Raw genomic sequence first — 18,671 nt, 5'->3', positions numbered from 1 at the left:
GCCATCATCTTGTTGTGCCACCTACCCATTCTGGGAGTTGAAGTTCAAACACATCTGAGCAGATTGAGTTGAGGAAGGTTGATGTGAACATTCCTACAACTTGCATTGTTTGGTCCCATTTGCAGTCAGAACTGACAAGAGTAGCAAATAAATGAAAGGGTGATCAATTCTGTGGCAAGAAATTGCAATGTGGGAAAATACTTGCTATATTTGCTGCTCCAAGCCTCTGTTGGCAAATGTCTGATGGAAAATAGAAGTTGACTTCCCTCAGGATGAATTCTCAGAGGGCGATTTGGGCATCAGCTGGTGCAGTTTGTACAAATCTGTCCCATGCACTAATTAATTCTCCAAACACTCTTGTGTGTCAAACAGCTATTATGAGACCCCCTCCTTTTTGAAGCTGAAAACACACTCATAAAAGTTAAACCATTGGATGAAGTTGAATGCAAAGTCAGTGACAAGCTTGCCTTTTAAAGACTATTTCTCCAAATATACAGCTGTCTTAAGGCATGATTAGCAGCCTGTAACTAGGTTATATGGGCAATGAATCTCCGTTGTGGTGGTTTAACAGGAAGACAAAATAGAAAGTGTGTCATCCACATGAAATAAGATGGTTAGTAGGCATGTGGAGTGCAGGCAGTCAGATAAATAGATATTATGTAATAAGGAAACAAGGCTAATGAAAGGAATGAACACCACCACACCCAGTTGGGCAGCATATTTCTATGAAATAAAAATACTTGCTCAGTGCTGGATTTCCACAGAAATAACCATGTGCCCAATGTTGGACAGAATAAAAAAGAAGAACAGAGACATGGTCCTTTATATAATTGTCAAAAATAACCATCTGCATTTGAGTGCTAAAAAACTATGTCATCTTTTAAGTTTGAGTCATAAACCTATTAAAGAAATGTGACAGAATGCTGGATTTAGGTAGGGTTATGCCTTAATTCAGATTGTTCTTATAGCCATACTATAATTTGAAAGTAGAATAGTTATTACGTCTAATGAACACAAATAGTTAATTTTTCTAGGATGAATCTTAAACTTAACCTAAGGGAAGCCCATAATGTCCTTATGTAGCAAAAGTAAGATGTGCAAATAGATGGGTTGATTTAAAAGTTTCCAAACTGCAGCAAGAGGAACTGTGAGATACCTGCTTCCATTTCTTGCTCTCCTCCTGACCTCACCTGATACAGCCTTAAATGCTCCCTGTCGTCTCATTTGCAAACAGGAGATTGCAAACTGTTCTGTTTTCTCCCCTTTTGTTTTAATTTCCTAATCTCGTCTCTTATTTAGTACTTGCTCCCCACGGAAAATGTTACGGTTTCTGAATCTTGCTTGTCTTCAATCTCGGTGGTTTGTGTTGTGGACATTCATGTTAAAACTTGTAGTGAAAACCATTTGGAATGATCAAGGTCTCCATAAATTCTACTTAAATGTTTGGAGCTAGGATCAAATCATCAGAAAATCTCAGCAGGAATAGTTTTTCAAATAGCATTTCTAACCTGTAACACCATAGGGGCAATATATAACTGGCCCTATGTAAAAACTGGCCCTATGTAAAAACTGGCCCTATGTAAAAGGGGGAAGTGGTGGCTCAGTGGCTAAGACGCTGAGCTTGTCTTTCAGAAAGGTCTGAGCTTGTCGAGCAGTTCAGCGGTTCGAATCCCTAGCACCGCATAATGGAGTGAGCTCCTTTTACTTCTCCAAGCTTCTGCCAACCTAGCAGTTCGAAAGCATGTAAAAGTGCAAGTAGAAAAATAGGAACCACCTTTGGTGGGAAGGTAACAGCGCTCCGTGCTTTAGTCATGCTGGCCACATGACCACAGAGACATCTTCGGACAGCACTGGCTTCTTCGGCTTTGAAATGGAGATGAGCACTGCCTCCTAGAGTCGGGAACAACTAGCACATATGTGCGAGGGGAACCTTTACCTTTATGTAAAAAGGGAATGGGACAACTTGCTACAGAGAACTTGCTGCGCCCAACTGATCATTTCCCCCAGGTCTTAAGAGGAAGCCCCTGTGTGTAACTTTGGGAAGAAAGCCTCGTGCTTGCAATTGTTTTTTATTTTAAATATTTTTAAAGCCTCTCTCTGCTGCTCTGTATTTTTATGTAATGTATTACCTCAATGCAGATTTGCAAAAAAATCTTTATAAAGAAATTGGGCTAAGTATGCTGGGGATAAGTTAATTGATTTGTTCCAGATGTTTTGGCCCATCATTCTCACAATCATTTGCCATGGTATGCTGACTGGAGTTGAGTCATACAATGAATCATTGAATGGAAGGATTGAAAGGTATCTTCGAGATTATCTAATCCAAACCTGGCTTTATGCAGGAATGAGCCATTATTACATCTCAACAGATGGCCACCCTGCCTCTGAAAAGAGCGTCCATCTCCCAGGGCAATCTCTTTCATTGTTGAACAGTTCTTCCATTAGAAATGTTTCCTGCTATCTAACCAAATTTACCTCTTTGTAATTTAAATCTATTCTTTCTTTTTCCTATCTTCTGGAACAACCCACTATAATCCTGTGCCCTCTCTTACACAGTAGTGTTTCAAATATTTCAAGGTAGCTGCCATATCTCTCCACAGTCTTCTTTGCTCCAAACTAAGCATGCTCAATACCTTCAACTGTTCGTTTTAAGACAGGGGTGTCAAACTCAAGGTCCATAGGCTGGAATTGTCCCCAGGGGTGCTTAGTTCTGGCCCGTGGGGCCATCCTGGAAACAGTGAAGGACTGGCCCGCAGTGCCTCTGCCATCGAAAATGGGTTCCTGAGCTCTGTTTTTGGCAGCGACAGCCTTCTGCAACCCTCTCCCAGCGAAAACGAAGCGTCCTTCCTGAGCTCCGTTTTTGCTGGCAGAGGATTGCAGGAGGCTACTGCAGCCTGAAACGGAGCTTGGGAGCCTCTTTTCACTGACAGAGCGCTTGGGTCACCACAGGCGCCCCCAACATGAGTAACATTGAGCTGGCCATGCCTGTTCTGGCCACACCCACCCTGCTTCCCTGAGGTCAAACACAACCCTGATGTGGCCCTCAATGAAACTGAGTTTGACATCCCTGTTTTAAAATATTCTTTGCAGGCCTCTTAGGATTTTGGTTGCTCATTTCTAGTCCTGCTCTATTTTGTCAATAGCTTTTAAAATGTGCTGCCAGTTAATGGAAGTTGTTATTATTTGTGTTCTGTTTTTCCTCCTGGGCCTCAGGTCAGCATATATCACCTTTCAGAGAAAACCTCTATGTCTGAAAGTGTATTTGAGTGTGGGTCACAATAGATTTAACTGAAATTCAAAACTCTGAGGAGCATATAGCTTACATGAATAATATCTAGGTAAAGTAAGGATGAGAATAGTTCATTAAATTATTTCTTTGTCCCCAAATTTGCCTGTTGTCATAAATGATTAATCATAACTCTTCTAGCTTTTCTCTGTCTTAGCTTGCCAAATGTTAACACTTGATTAACACTGGTTTAACTCTGGGTTAAAAAAAAAGACAGAAACCTTATTGAGCTGATCCTCTTTATTTATTTTAAAAAAAACCAGATGCTTTAAATATGTACATTTCAGAAGTGGGTTCTGACCGGTTCAGCTGAGTAGATAGTAACTCAGCCTGCCATGCCCTGAAGTGATGAAGATGGTGCCACCGTCTTGGTTTTTTTGCTTCTGCGCATAAGCATTTTTAAATACTGTGCATGCGCATATAGCGCACATCAAGCACATGTGCATGCAAAGCATGTGCGCACAGTGCGCCCCTAAGCAAACCGGCAGTAGCAGCAGCCGGAACCCACCCCTGGTACATATATATTTTAATTTCTCCAAATTGTATTTGTTCGTATTTAATTCAAATAAAATTATAGAATCAGAGTTGGAGAGAGCCATTTAGGTCATCAAGCCCAACCTCTATTCTATGCAATTCAAAGTCAATTAAATTCAAAGTAAAACATCTCTAATCAATGACCTTTTAGCTTGAATGAAGACTAGCTTAACATCTCCCTTTGATGTTAGAGCTTCAAACATTCAGAGGAATCTGTCTTCCTGTAGCTTAAGACAATTATTCTGCATCCACAACTCGGGGGTGATTTTGTGTGACCTCACTTCAGGGACTTGAAAAGTGGTGTTTTCATATTCTCTCACAGTTGACTTTTTCTTAAGGCTACGCTTATCCAGGTTGTTTGATTACCCCTTAGAAGATAGCACACAATCCCCTGATCTCTTGGTTGCTCTGCTTTATACAACTTGTTCAACTTTCTCTGAATCTTTCCTGAAGTATGATATAAAAAAATGACACCATCAGATGTCAAGTATTTTCCCAGAAAGCATGAGAGAGGATGAAAAAGAATTCTAAGCAGAACTTATGAAACCAAGTCATGCTTATGGTCTGCTGCTTTCTTTCTCTGGGGCAACTATTAAGCCATTTGTCCATGGATCCTTGGTTATATTGGCTATTTCCAGATTGCTTTAGCATAGAGTGGACCCATAATTTCTTTTAAGTGAAACTCTGAGGTTAACACAACTCCAAAGCAATGAATGCCTGCCATGTTTATCTTGGATGATACTTTGGGGAGATAAATTGCATAGATGAAGAAGGTAGTAAGTCAGATTTAAGTGCCTTAATGGTAATTATGTGAACTACCCATGGTTTGACATGCAATATGAGTCTTCTCTATACATATTGCTATCATTTTTAAAGGAATTTTATTTCAAAAGAGGGGGAAAGTTCAGTCTGTGCATTTATTGCAAAATAATCTGAATAAATTATTATTTTTAGTAACATTCTGGCATAAGAGTATACAAGGAAAGGTTTCTGGAAAAGAAGGCACATTTCTGGCCAAAACACTGAGCATTAGCCACCTGCCAAATTTATTTAGCAGGGTCTAGGGCTGATCAAGTCTAAGTTAAAAATATTAAGCTAATTACTGCCAGCTTCTCTTTTTTATATTTCCCATTACTGGGTTGTTTTTATAAGGGATTAGTGGGGAATGAGTCTTATGTCCATCACGTTTTATTCTTGGAAAAAAGGCATGTTATAAATAAATTTTCCTTTATATTTATCTATATGGAGGACACCCATACTATTGAGATTGCTCAGGGGTATCCAAAAACTGACCATTCCTTACCAAGAGTCAAGATTCCCATCTCAGTTGTATCAGGCATAATGAATTAGCTTCAATCAGAGAAATGAATGCAAGAAAGCAAGGCCCTCGTTTCTTCTTGATTTCAGCAAAAACACTGCTGCAGGTCTGGGGTTAGAGCTCACCTAGACAATTGTATTCAAAACACCTGCCCACCCCCCCACTCCCACACACAAAACCCATTGTGTCATCTAAGATAGAGAGAGACTTGTATATACTGTTCTGAGAAAAAGAATATAGAATTTGGAGTGCAGTCATTGCCCATTCATCCAGCCAATCTGTTATAACTGGGAATACCTGGAGCCAAAATGACAGCATTGTATCATCTGCAAGGTACCTCCTTCTTTATTACTCATGATCTGGGGAGCTATTGAGGTCATTGTTAGTAGGGATAGCTGAGAATGTACATGGAGTTCAGAAAAGTTGACGCCAGAAAAGGAATGATGACTCTCTTTCAGTAGGAAATAAAGGCATCATTTGCCAGATATGTTGTTTGTGTGCTATATGACAAGTTGAGTAATATCTTTGCAGTTCTCTGAGCTCACCATATGCCTTGTGCTTCCATTCTTGGTTGCAACATCATCACTCTGTGGTGATTAGGAGAAAAGCATCAGGAGAAAGAGACTCTGGTTCTGAGTCACCAACATTTTTAAGATTTAGAATAAAATAACAGAGTTGGAAGGGACCTTGGAGGTCTTCTAGTCCAACTCCCTACTTAGGCAGGAAACCCTACACCACTTCAGACAAATGGTTATCCAACATCTTCTTAAAAACTTCCAGTGTTGGAGCATTCACAGCTTCTGGAGGCAAGCTGTTCCACTGAATAATTGTTCTAACTGTCAGGAAATTTCTCCTTAGTTCTAAGTTGCTTCTCTTGATTAGTTTCCACCCATTGCTTCTTGTCCTACTCTCAGATGCTTTGGAGAATAGTTTGACTCCCTCTTCTTTGTGGCAGCCCCTGAGATATTGGAACACTGCTATCATGTCATCCCTAGTCCTTCTTTTCATTAAACTAGACATAATCAATTCCTGCAACCGTTCTTTATATGTTTTAGTTTCCAATACCCTAATCATCTTTATTGCTCTTCTCTGCACCCTTTCTAGAGTATCAACATTTTTTTTTACATTGTGGCGACCAAAACTGAATGCAGTATTCCAAGTGTGGCCTTACCACGTTATAAATGGTATTAATACTTCATGTGATCTTGATTCTGTCCCTCTGTTTATGCAGCCTAGAACTGTGTTGGCTTTTTTGGCAGCTGCTGCACACTGCTGGCTCATATTTAAATGGTTGTCTACTAGGACTCTAAGATCCGGCTCACTGCTACTACTATTGAGCAAGATACTATATATACTGTACCCCTGTGCATTTTGTTTTTCTTGCCTAAATGTAGAACTTTACTTTATTCACCATTGAATTTCATTTTGTCATGATAGTACATTCATAAGAAAGAAACTCATCATAACACTCAGACAAAGTTAACCTGTAGAGTATTTTGTGTTGCAGTTTAGAGAATTGGGGTGGGGGAGTTAATAGATGAAATGATATGGAAGATTATCTCCCCCTCCCCCAACCTATTGGCTAATAAGAAGTGAATAGCACCGTAGCTCTGAAGTTTTGTTTTTTTGGATGGTTTTAATTAGAAAATGCAGAAATGAATAGACATGGTCAATGGCAATTTACACATTAGTAAACCAGATGGTTTGCTGGGTTTCTTTCTGATTTTGTGAATTATAATTAATTAGAAGGTGTGTATTTGCTTAAAGGAGTTGTTATTTCTGAACATAGGTATGAAAAAAGAATGCAAGGAGCAGGAATCATCGAGGCTTTGCAGAAGGTGGCACATATTTTCTTTGCCTGCTGTGCACACAAGCAGGGGAATTAGAAAGGCGCAAGTCTTCACACACAGAGAATCTCCTAGCTACATTGTACTTGGAGGCTTCTTTAATTCATCACAATTTTGCTCAGTTTTTGTTCCCAGGATATTTTGCAAACCTGGTTTTTTTTCCCTTTCAAAAGTTAGAAGGTGTGAAATTCTATTCACTCTTAAGTGGTTAGAAACGTTGGCAGCCAAATGTATTGCTCTTTTCCTAAACTCTCTTACTTCAATGTAGACTTTTAACTGGTATAAAATATTTGACTGAAAGCTCCATACATATTTGCATTTTTTCTTAATAACATTTTAAAATTACAGCGTATTTTATTTTTCTCCATATGCTCAGTATCCCCATGTATCCGAGAAGTTCCTAACATCTTCAAGGAATTTACTTGAACTTCCTTTGGGTTCACAATTCAGTAACAAACAAGGTCATAAAAGCTGTTCAGGGCATGTATCTGAAATAAATACAGTATTTTTTGGAGTATAAGATGCATCCCCCCCTTAAAAGAGGATAAAAATTTGGGTGCATCTTATACACTGAATGTAGCCCTGCCGGCCCCCACCCTTTGGCCTCTGCCTCCTAGCAATTTGCCTCTTTGCAGCAAACAGACTGTTTCAATTTCAGCCTCAACCCAGCCTGATTAGCAAAAGCAGCTGATTGTCATTGGATTGGCCTTGCAACTGTTAGCTGTTTCAGGCTGCAGGGATTGCCATTGCCATTTGCCATCTCTGCATGCCCCATTTTCGGCCTCCGCATCCCATTTTTGCCCTCTGTGTGCCCTGTTTTCGGCCTCCACATGCCCCATTTTCCCCACTGCCTGGAACAGGCATAAAATGGCACGCACAGAGGCCAAAAACAGGGCATGTGGAGGCTGAAAACGGGATGCGGAGGCTGAAAATTGGGCGCGCGGAGCAGCAATAGCCTGTGGCAATCCCTGCAGCCTGAAACAGCTGATTGTCAGGAGGCTGATCCAACCGCCAATCTGCTGCTTGTGCTAATCGGGCTGTGCTGAAACTGAAACCTACTGTTTGCTGCAAAGAGGCAAATTGCTGGGAGGCAGAAGCAGATTTTTTTTTCTTGTTTTCCTCCCCAAAAGCTAGGTGCATCTTATACTTAGGAGTGTCTTATACTCCAAGAAATACGATAGCTCCTTAGCCCTCAAGATGTTGTTTCCTATATGGCCACTCCCGCCTCCAACCCAGCACAGACTTCCCTACCCCATTATTGGCTGATTGAGTGCATAAGGAAATCCAGTCTGACTCTATTTGGATGCTGTCAGAGAGTGTAGTTTGAATAAGTTCTGTGTATTAGTAGGAATGGAGCCTTTTGAAAATATACCCAAGGTTATTGAGGTACCAGGAAGTCTGGATGTCATCGTTCACACAACTTGGCAGAGAAGACTCAGAGTTGGATAATTTATGGTTCAGGATGTAGTTGCATGTTGTAGAATCCAACTACAGTCTTTATATCTTTGGTGAATCATGCCATCCTTTTAGGCCATAATAGGTTTATTTCTAGGGGGATATGACATGTTATATGAGCACAGCAACTATAGTTGGCTAATCAGAGTTTATAGTAGTGTGTTGTATATTCCAAGATAATATGTAATGGCTACGTTTCTTGCTTAAAAGTTCACTGTTACAAGTTCACTGTTAAGAAAATAGTCAGGCTCTAACAGAGGCATAAAGCCCCCAATTCCCCAGTAGCCCAAAGGCAGTGGAGAAAAATGGAAGTCACAATGTTGAGATTTAAACTACCATCCTTTTTACAGCTAGGGCTTTAAAGTGGAGTGAACCATACACAAAATTCCACTAGCTACTCTTGTGGGCTTTATCAGTCTGCTTTAACCATGACTTAGTAACTAAACCTCAGTTAGCAAGGTGAGTGGGAAGATGAAGGCTTGAAATCCATAATGATGCTCCAAGGTCCAAACCATCAAATCACACTCTTCTTGAAAGAGTCCTGAGATTATTGTGATTGCATGGAATAAAGAAGATGTTTGATAGGAATAGCCAACAACCATTACCTAGGATGGACCATTGAGCCTTGGGAAATAAGATAATATTCAGAAGCAATTCAGGCAGAAACCTCCCTAATTTCCTGGAATGTAAGAATTTTGGGGGGTAGGCGAGTGGGTGATATAGCAGCTAGGTTTACATGATTATAGCTAATATTATAGCTAATCTCAATAAAAATACTTTTACTTTGTTGGGGAGTTGATTTCCTGGTCTGATCTATCTAGTGGGGCTGAAACTGATTTAAAAGATATTATGATGATAATTTCTTATTAAAAGTAAACATGGAAATAGAAAAGGGCTGCTATTTCAATATGTTTAATAATAAGAGGTTGATTATGGTTTATTTATTGAATACCATGTACCCTGCCTTAGTTTAGCAAATCCATCTTGCTGCCCGCAACATTGTAAAATGTAAGCAAATAAAGGAATGCCAGTGATGTAATGGTTAAGATGCTGGAAAGTCCAGATTTGAATCTACCCTTAGCTATGGAAGCTCATTGGATAATTTTAAGTCAGTGATTGTCTCTCATCCTGGTGTATATATTTGGGGAAATAATGGGGGCTGTTTTCAGCTCCTAGACCAGGGGTGTCAAACTCAAGGCCCGGGTGCCAGATCCACCCCATGAGGTGCTTAGATCTGGAAACAGCAAAGAACCAGCCCATGGTGCCTCTTCTAGGGAAAATGGAGCTTGGGAGGACCGCATGCAGCCCTCCTGAGCTCCGTTTTCCCTCGCAGAGGGTTGCAGGAGGCTGTCGCAGCCGAAAACGGAGCTCAGGAGCCTGTTTTTGCTGGCAGAGCACTCGGGCCACCAAAGGAAAGTGACATCAACCTGGCCATGCCCACATTGGTCATGGACCTGCAACACCCACCCCCCCCCGAGGTCAAACACAACCCCACAATGGGATGGTCTAAATCTAATGAACAAACAGACCTTTTAATAAATAACAGCCAGTTGATTGTGCAACTGGGAAAAATTAGGTGGTAGTGGTGGGGACCAGCATAGCTGGAGAGCATCATATTGGTGATTAACTGAAAACATGACAACCAGAGACCAGCCAGATTTAGGCATTATTTACAAAGCATAAGTACTAGGCAAGGGTGATTTAACTTAGGCTGTATTTAAAATTGCCGTGCAGAAAGCAGCAAAGAGGTTTCATTTCAATTATCAGCTATTTTTATCTTTAGCTGACAGTCTTTACAAATGCACCTTAATTTGGACTCATACAGACATCCAACCTCTTATGGCCATCAGGCATTTCTGCCGTGCCACACATCCACCCAGCAGAACTGCAGTATTCTAAGCGCACTTTAACACCCATTTGACTTTTCATAGTGACTTGCTTTGCCCCACAGCTGTATCTCTGTCAGTTTTATAAAGATTTGCAGACACTGTGCTTGTATAGAGGGCATGCAATAATCTGCAAGATGGCCAAAGAAATATTCATTGTTAGTAGATTTATGAATGATGTGGGGCGGAGGAAATATTTTTCCCCCTTCGCTTTCACACGGCTGAAATATAAACGATTCAAAGAAACGAAAAGATGATAGTCTTAGAAGTAAAAAAAAATACTTTTTTTTCATATTATTGTAATCTAATGAAACACTATGAAGGTGAACCACAGAGACATGTGACAGGCACTGTCAGTTAATCTAGCTAATGCGATTTGTAAATTGGGGCAAGGAGTTTGGTTCATATGTGAACAGAACATTGTGGCTTATTTGACAAAGTATGGTAAAATGAACTGGGTAGATAAGTGTGATATCTAGATCTAGGCAAGGTTAAATTCTCAAGAAAGTAAAGAAAATATTTCTGGGATAGTGTTTCAGGTAAAATACCCTGTTTTTCCAAAAATAAAACCTCCCTGGATAATAAGCCCAATTGGGCTTATTTTGAGCGCATGTGCTAAAATAAGGCCTCCCCCCAAAATAAGCCCTCCCTGAAAATATTACAACACAGCAGCAGCCATGAAGTGACCATGCTCGCTGCCTCCTGCACCTCAAAAATAATAAGACCTCCCTGAAAATAAGGCCAAGCACTTATTTCCGAGAGGGGGTGTCAAAAGAAAATAAGTCCCTGTGTTATTTTCGGGAAAACACGGTATGTACACTGTAAAAACTGAACATTTCCTAATATCAGCAATCTTCTGTTGCAGATTCATTTAGAGCTCAGTCACTCATACTTTAAAGATTGTGCAAAACTGATTAGGAAATAAATAGCTTGCAATTACTCAAGTAAGTAACCCAAGCTACACACTGCAGGGTTAAAGAACCCAAAATCATATTGCTAAGGCAATTGCTGGGCAGGAACATTATAGTGTTTGCTCAGTATTTGTGCCATCTGTCTTTATATGGCAGGGAACTTCTCAGTTTCTCATTTCTCAATCTCTCTTTTATGACAGTTGGGCTGTTATTGATGATAACGTCTAGATGCTGTTGAGTTACTTTTTTTGTGTAATTACTCCTCCTGTTAGGAGCACCTTCAAAGCTTTGCAACATTTCTTTTCCATCAAATCTGGTCAAAACTGGGGCCAGGGGAAGACATTTGAGAACAGGATGTTCACAGTGGGAAAAGTTGACCACTCTTCTATTTTTTGGGAAACCTAATTCTCAGGGCTTTTACACAGTTGTGTATTTGTGAACAGCTGTACCATCTTTCTATTTTAAAACCTCCCAAGCTGCACAGCTGTGCAGTGTGCCAGTATTGACTGGACGGTTGCCTAAAACAGCCTGGCTTCTTTTCCCACAATTGCAAACCTTCCTTATATTTGTGGCTTCATAGCCATGCTCTCACCATGAACTTGAATGGTGAAGGGTACTTGCCTTTTTCAACCTGTTTTTTGTAATTCTTCCACAACTGCAATACTAAACCTTGGTGCCTAAATGTGACAATATTATAATCACAGTAGTTACTGCATCACATTCATTCATGTGTAACTCTAGAACTATGACGGCAAACCTAGGGCACAGGTGTCAGAAGTGGCACTCAGAGTCCTCTCTGTGGGCATGCGTGCAGTCTCCAGCTGCTCTTCTGGTTTCCAGCACAAACATCTATTTTCCGACCCGTTTTCCGGCCATTTTTCAGGGCATTTTCTGGGCTGTTTTTAGGCCATTTTGGAGCTGTTTTTTGGAACATTTTCCAGCCGTTTTTAGGCCATTTTTGGCACAGATTCAGGCCATTTTTTACTCCAAAAATGGCCTGAAAACAGCCCCAAGACAGCCCCCAAATGGCCCAAAACAGGCCCTTTTTCGGGCTATTTTCAGGCCATTTCCCAGCTATTTGGGTACTAAAAATAGCCTGAAAAACGACCTGAAAATGGCCTGGAAGATGACCAAAAAACAGGCATGCACACTGGCCAGCTGGTTTTCAAGTTTCCGGCGCTCTGGCCACATGCCCATGCAGACACATTCCAGTTTGGGCACTCAGTGCTAAAAAGGTTCACCATCACTGCCCTAGAAGTTGTATATGAGAAAATACATGTAGAGTGAGCCTTCAGAATCAAGAGATGCTGTAATGTGACTTCTTCTTGAGTTGTCACAAGACACCATACTGTACTTTTTAAGACTAGTTCTTACTTATGGCCATTTCTGATATCCTGGAACTGCAAGCGGGGTATCCCAAATGACTTCCTGATGGCAGCAAAAAGATTCAAAAAAGTACTGTTTCCTTTCGTTGGGGTTGTTTGGATGTTGTAGATCAGATTTAGTAGTTGTAGTAGAAGACACATTTTGGATTCAATACAAAACTGTAGATATCACCATGTAATCCATGAAGTGGCAGAGCCTTTAATAGCAAACAAAATGTTTCAATCTATGCCCTTTGAGAGTGTAACATTTTAATAATTTGTCATGGCAAATTCAGAATTATTTTAGCTCACTCAAACTGCAGATGAGCAAACACTGATTCATGGCCTACTCATAGTCTATGCATTGTGGTGTGTTTTTTAAAAAAAATAAAGAAGGCTGTTCCACATTTAAGCAGTAAGTTACCCATCTAAATATCAGAGCCTAAATGAAAAGTATGTATGCAGTAGTGGCAAATCTCTGTAGCTCAGGTGTAGGATGGGGATGAAGATTCTTTCTCCAAGCTTATCACCGTTTCATTATCAGGCAAGGTAAATATCTTCCGCAGAGTTTAGGGGATGTCAGTGTTCTGTTTGTAAGGGCTTCATGTGGTCAGAAGTCTTGTGATGGGTCAGGTGTGGGTGTGTCAAGTGGGGGTCTTGTAAAGAGTCTTGTTTTTTTTTTTTTAAATAGTATTTATTAAATTTTCTAACATTTAAAAGACAAAAACACAAATGTACACTTATAACAGCTTTTCCATATCGGTATCCATATCTTTCGTAACAATCCTATTTACAGAAAATTCTATATTACTATCCTAAGTTACATCCTTATGTAGATATACTCTCTATATTTACCATTTGTACCTTAAGTTTTACGTTTACTCTCAAGACAGGAATATCATCTGTTCCAGATATCAGTTTCTTCCCTCTCCTTCATTTCCATAGACAGTGTATCCATTTCTGCACATTGATAGATTTTTCTTCTTATAATTGGGTCTGGGAGAGTATCTGTTTGTTTCCAATTCTGTGCTAAAACAATTCTACTTGCGGTTAATATATGTAATATTATGCAATGTAATTTTTTATCCATTTTCCCATCAAAGATTCCCAGGAGGAACAATTCCGGTTTCAATTTTATCCTCTGTTCAATTATCTCTGCCAGCCACTTTCTTATCTTACACCAATATTTTCTAACCTCGGGGCAGGTTCACCACATGTGGTAAAATGTTCCCTGCTTATGCCCACCTCTGTAATGAATCTTGTGATGGGGAGGTTACATCAGGTGAGGGTCATTGGGAGGTGAAGTCCTGTTTGGGGAGAGCTTGCATGGGTTTGTTGAGAGTCGGTGCTGTCTCTAGCTAACTGTGCAGTTGATGTGGATTCTGAGGGGTTTGTAGGCTGTTTGTAGGTCATTGTGTCTATTGATGGAATTGCTTCTGGAGTGCAGACTTCGATGAACTCACAAGAGTGATGGGTGGTAGTGTGACCGATGATGTTGTAGTATGTATTCCTAGTTGGTACACTTGCCTTGCCTTTTCCTTTGGAGTCCCAGTGTGGTAGAAATCAAATAATAGGGATAAGGAATAAGACTTTATTACCAAAATACTGACTGAATGGTAATATGGTTAAAATCTACAATTCAGACAAAATTATTATTTTGAGTTTGGATAGTTTTATTCCTGGTAACAACATATGTACTGATTATCTGTAAATGACATATTGAATTCATGGAGATTAGGCTGGGATGGAAGACCAATTGGTGTGTTGTCAATCATCTTCCTCCATATCCTCATCGGTTTCTAAAGGAACACACAAATTACTTCCCACTTTTATTTCAAAAAAATATAACATTTGAACAAGTTCCTATTAATATTATCAAATTACTTATCCCTTTTTAAAAAACAACTAATGCCAAGCTTATGAAAATGTTTAGATACTAACAGAATTATAATAGAAAAGATTCCTTTGATTGGAGATTGTGAATCCCATCAAATGGCTCCCAAATATTTTTAGACGTAATGAAAAAGCAATTGTATCTTAATATTTATATGTTTTTCCGAACAATTATTAGAATTAAAGACCGGCTTCAAAATTTGCACAGCTAAGCATTTAAACCAGCGTTCTTCAAAGTTGCAACTTTAAGATGTGTGGAATTCTTAAAGTTGTGTTGACAAAGTTGGCAACTCTGTCCCAAAACACTGTGATCACTAAGCAAAACATCACTCCATGATGGGGTTAAAAACCTCACTTCCCCTTCGGTTGTTAAGTGAGCCACTTGGTTGAGCACTATGGTTCAGCAAAACATCACCTGACTGCAACTTATACTTTTATTTTTGTCTTCTCTGTAACCTGTGCTTGTCACAAGCCAGTTGTGAAGTGGCCAAATGCAATCATAGGACCCTGGGATTCTATGATGGTCATAAATCAAGGATTGATAACAAAACTATTTTTTTTACACCATCGTATTTTTGAACAGTTGGTAAACAAGCAAAATAGATTAAACATTTTTAACTCTGCTCTTTCTGATGTCATTGCCATATCATCTCCGTCTCTACTGTAGACCTTTAGGAACAGATGGATGGATGGATGGATGAATAGATACGACAGGCAGTCCTGGGTGGCTGAAAAATATTACTCATCAGTGCCTGACTAAAATAAATTTATTATAACTTGATGACCCAGTTCTGAATATGGAAAGCATATCCTCTGAAAAGTATATGGTGTGATGTCAAGTGATAATAAAAATTTGCTTGAGATGTTGAGACAGGAAGGATGCCATGCAAGCAGTTGCTGTATTTTCCTTTCTTCTTCTTTTATTACATTTTTTATTTACAAACATACAAAATACACACACATAGAACTTGATGTACATTACATTTACACAGTACATTGAAACTTTCTGTTCCTTCTAATAGCAGTTTCAAATCAGTAGAATTTTCCTTATGTTATTTTCCTTTCTAATATATTTCATTTGAGTTTCACCATTTTTAACTCTCTTATTTTACTCATCTATCTGATATATTGGGTGATTACCTATTAATAAGTTTAAACTCTCTTGAGTGTGTGTATGTATGTGTGTGTGTGTGTTTGTGTATATATGTATATATGTATGTATGTATGTATGTATGTATGTATGTATGTATATGTATATGTATGTATATGTTAATTCTCCTATATTATCAGGTATGAGAAAAAATGGTATAGGTGGATGGAGGAAAGAAACAAGGATCAATGAACGAAGCTAATAAAGCCCAAAAATAGAAGTTAAAGAGAATTAAGGAGGATTTTCGTTTCTTCAAGTGCCAAACATATGGAAATTTTTTTATTCTAATTACATATTATATATCACACTTAAGAGAACATTGCAGAGTAAATATTGTTTGGCATCTATCAGATTAATAAAGATTATATTAGTTCCATGCTAGTAAACTATGCAAATGGAAGCCAGTCAGTGGTGAAATTCAATTTTTTTTACTACCGTTCTGTGGGCTTGGTGGGCATGGCAGGGGAAAAATACTGCAAAATCTCCATTCCCACCCCACTCCAGGGGAAGAATGCTGCAACCCACTCTGGGGCCAACCAGAGATGGCATTTGCCAGTTCTCTGAACTACTCAAAATTTCCGCTACCGGTTCTCCAAAACCAGTTAGAACCTGCTGGATTTCACCCCTGAAGCCAGTCTTCTTGTTTATTATTTTTATTATAATTCCCAGGGCTGAACAATTTCCCTGCCCTTGGCTCAGACCAACCATCAGAGGCTGTTTCATATTTCCTGAAATAGCAGAGGATTTCTTCATTGGCTAGAAGGGAACATTCAGATGAATTGAACCTTTTTGTACCTATTTGTAGCTATTAGTAAATTATGAGAATGTCATATATTGTAGGAATATTTGATGTAATTGCATCATCTTTATCCTAGAGGTCAATCGTCTTATTTTTCAAAGCATATGGATTGACATGCATAGCTGGTACATAAGCTGGTTTAATTGTTGATAACCACCAGTATTTATTGTGCACAGCCAATATACTGCTCACAGATGTAGGCCTGCTGATAAGTAATCATGTGGCCATGAGCCTACCTCCTTTCCTGATCTGTTTGTCTAGTTCTCCTCTGTCAAAGGTTGTTTGAAAAGTATCCATCACTAGGAATGAAACCGAGTACAGGCTAAGCAGAAGTACTGTTAGTATGAAATACATCTGTCTGGTATTCTGGAAGCTGTCAATTTTCCTAGCAAGATCAGGTTTGTATATTGCTTCTAGATCCATCTTTCTCATTAGATAAACATCTTGGAGGGGAAAAATTCAGAGAATATGGCATTAAGTCATGTGGTTTTTCCTTGTCTGAGAGTCTAGATTAGGAGTTGGATGGTGGAAGAAATCTCATCTCTTCTGTAATAAAGGCTTCATTTTTTCAGCTTTTATTTCTACCTTGTTCTAATGACTATATCCAATTCTTGCCTGGTCTTCAAAATCCAGGTTCAGTTTTCTCATGTCTAACATCTCTTCCTCAACGAATATCCAGATGCTGTGACAGATGCTCAATACAGTATTGATGGAAACTGCCCATTACAATAATATCAGATTACTTTTCTGTTGTATTCTTTTGAGTTACTTGGAGCCCAGTAGAAAGTGCACATGTACGTCCATTGCTGAAGGATTACTGCATTTTGTTTCTTCTTATCTGTATTGTTGATTCAGCACAACTTTTCTTATGTCCATTTGAAATATCTTCTCCAGAGCTCTCCACTTGATGCCTGCTCTGTTATCTTCTTCTCTCTCAGACCTTTTATTTTACGTGAAATAGTTTTCTCTATGTGATATTTTATTTCTGTTTGACACACAAGTACACACATTCTTTAACATAGACACAGAGAGAGCATTTATTTTAGTCACTGTGTTAATTGTTATTTTATCATGTTTTAAATTGCAGTGACGTTTGCTTCAGTTTTCCATTCGTCGACTGGCTTGTTTTTAATCTCCGTGATTCAAGTGTTTTTTGCTCTGGTGTGATTAACACATCTGAGAAATAAAATAATGAATTCACAATGAATTGCTCCAGCATCATCCAGGGATTTAGTAATTGATCTATTTCAGTTTTCTCTGGCAGCTAGGGGATCTATTTGACCCATCTTTTAAAATTACTGTTTATTGGTAATGCTGTCATTGCTAGGAAGGCAGCTTTGATTCAAACCGATCAACCATAAAAGTAACTCTAAGTAAATATGAGTTGCCAAATGTGGGGTAAAATAAAATCCAGCCTTGTGACATATATTTCTAAATAATATGTTTTCCCCCCTAGTGCAGCAAATAGCCTTATGGATTACACTGAGAAAATGCCATTGAAGTGGAAATATTTAAACTCTTCCCCAGCATTCTAGTCATTCTAGTCTAGTACAGACCCTCCTGCACCACATTCTCCTCTCTCTCTCTCTCTCTCTCTCTCTCTCTCTCTCTCTCTCTCTCTCTCTCCCTCCCTCCCTCCCTCCCTCCCTCTCCCTCTCCCTCCCTCCACCTCCCTCTCCCCTCCTCTCTCTCTCTCTCACACCCACAGAGTCCTGCTACAGATCTCTAATACCTTGTCACTGTCAGCGTTCCAAATATCATGCAGAATTAAATCAGAGTCCAAGGCAGATCTATTCTTAAAGTTACAATTTAATAAGACAGACATGTTGGCACATCTGTGGAAATCCCAAATCTGAAAACTTCCTGGGATTTCACCCAGTTGAAAGTTCATGATCTTATCCCCACATCCATAAATCCATCACATGGTTCAGTCTTCTTCAGCCACGCTGGCATTCCACCCATCTAGTCCCATTCAGATTCAGAGGTGCAGAGACAAAAAAGATGACCTTGGGCTTCTAGAAAAGAATGACAACAACACATTCCACAATTCTACTCCTTTTTATTCCCCCCTCCCAACTACTACACTAATGGAACAGCATAGGAAAATAATAGAGAGTGTGGCAGGCCAAAACTCCTAAAAGGAATAGAACTGCAGGGCTGACAGTCACATTTGGAACATTTACATTGTGTAAGACGGCGAGTCATATTTTGTGGAATGGCAGTTGTAT

At 39.4% G+C, this 18,671-nt stretch overlaps 1 protein-coding gene across 4 annotated transcripts in view; it reads left to right on the top strand.

The window, feature by feature from the left end:
• Positions 1-18,671, top strand: part of HIPK2 (homeodomain interacting protein kinase 2) — a 160,183-nt gene that overhangs the window by 49,249 nt on the left and 92,263 nt on the right. The gene's annotated exons all lie outside the window — the stretch shown is intronic.

This window comes from Thamnophis sirtalis, unplaced genomic scaffold, assembly GCF_051295495.1.
Source record: "Thamnophis sirtalis isolate CommonGarterSnake01/CBP01778 unplaced genomic scaffold, rThaSir2_p1.2 scaffold_9, whole genome shotgun sequence".
NCBI lineage: Eukaryota > Metazoa > Chordata > Lepidosauria > Squamata > Natricidae > Thamnophis > Thamnophis sirtalis.
Note: the sequence above shows the minus strand (reverse complement) of the source record. Positions and strands in the feature narration are given on the sequence as shown.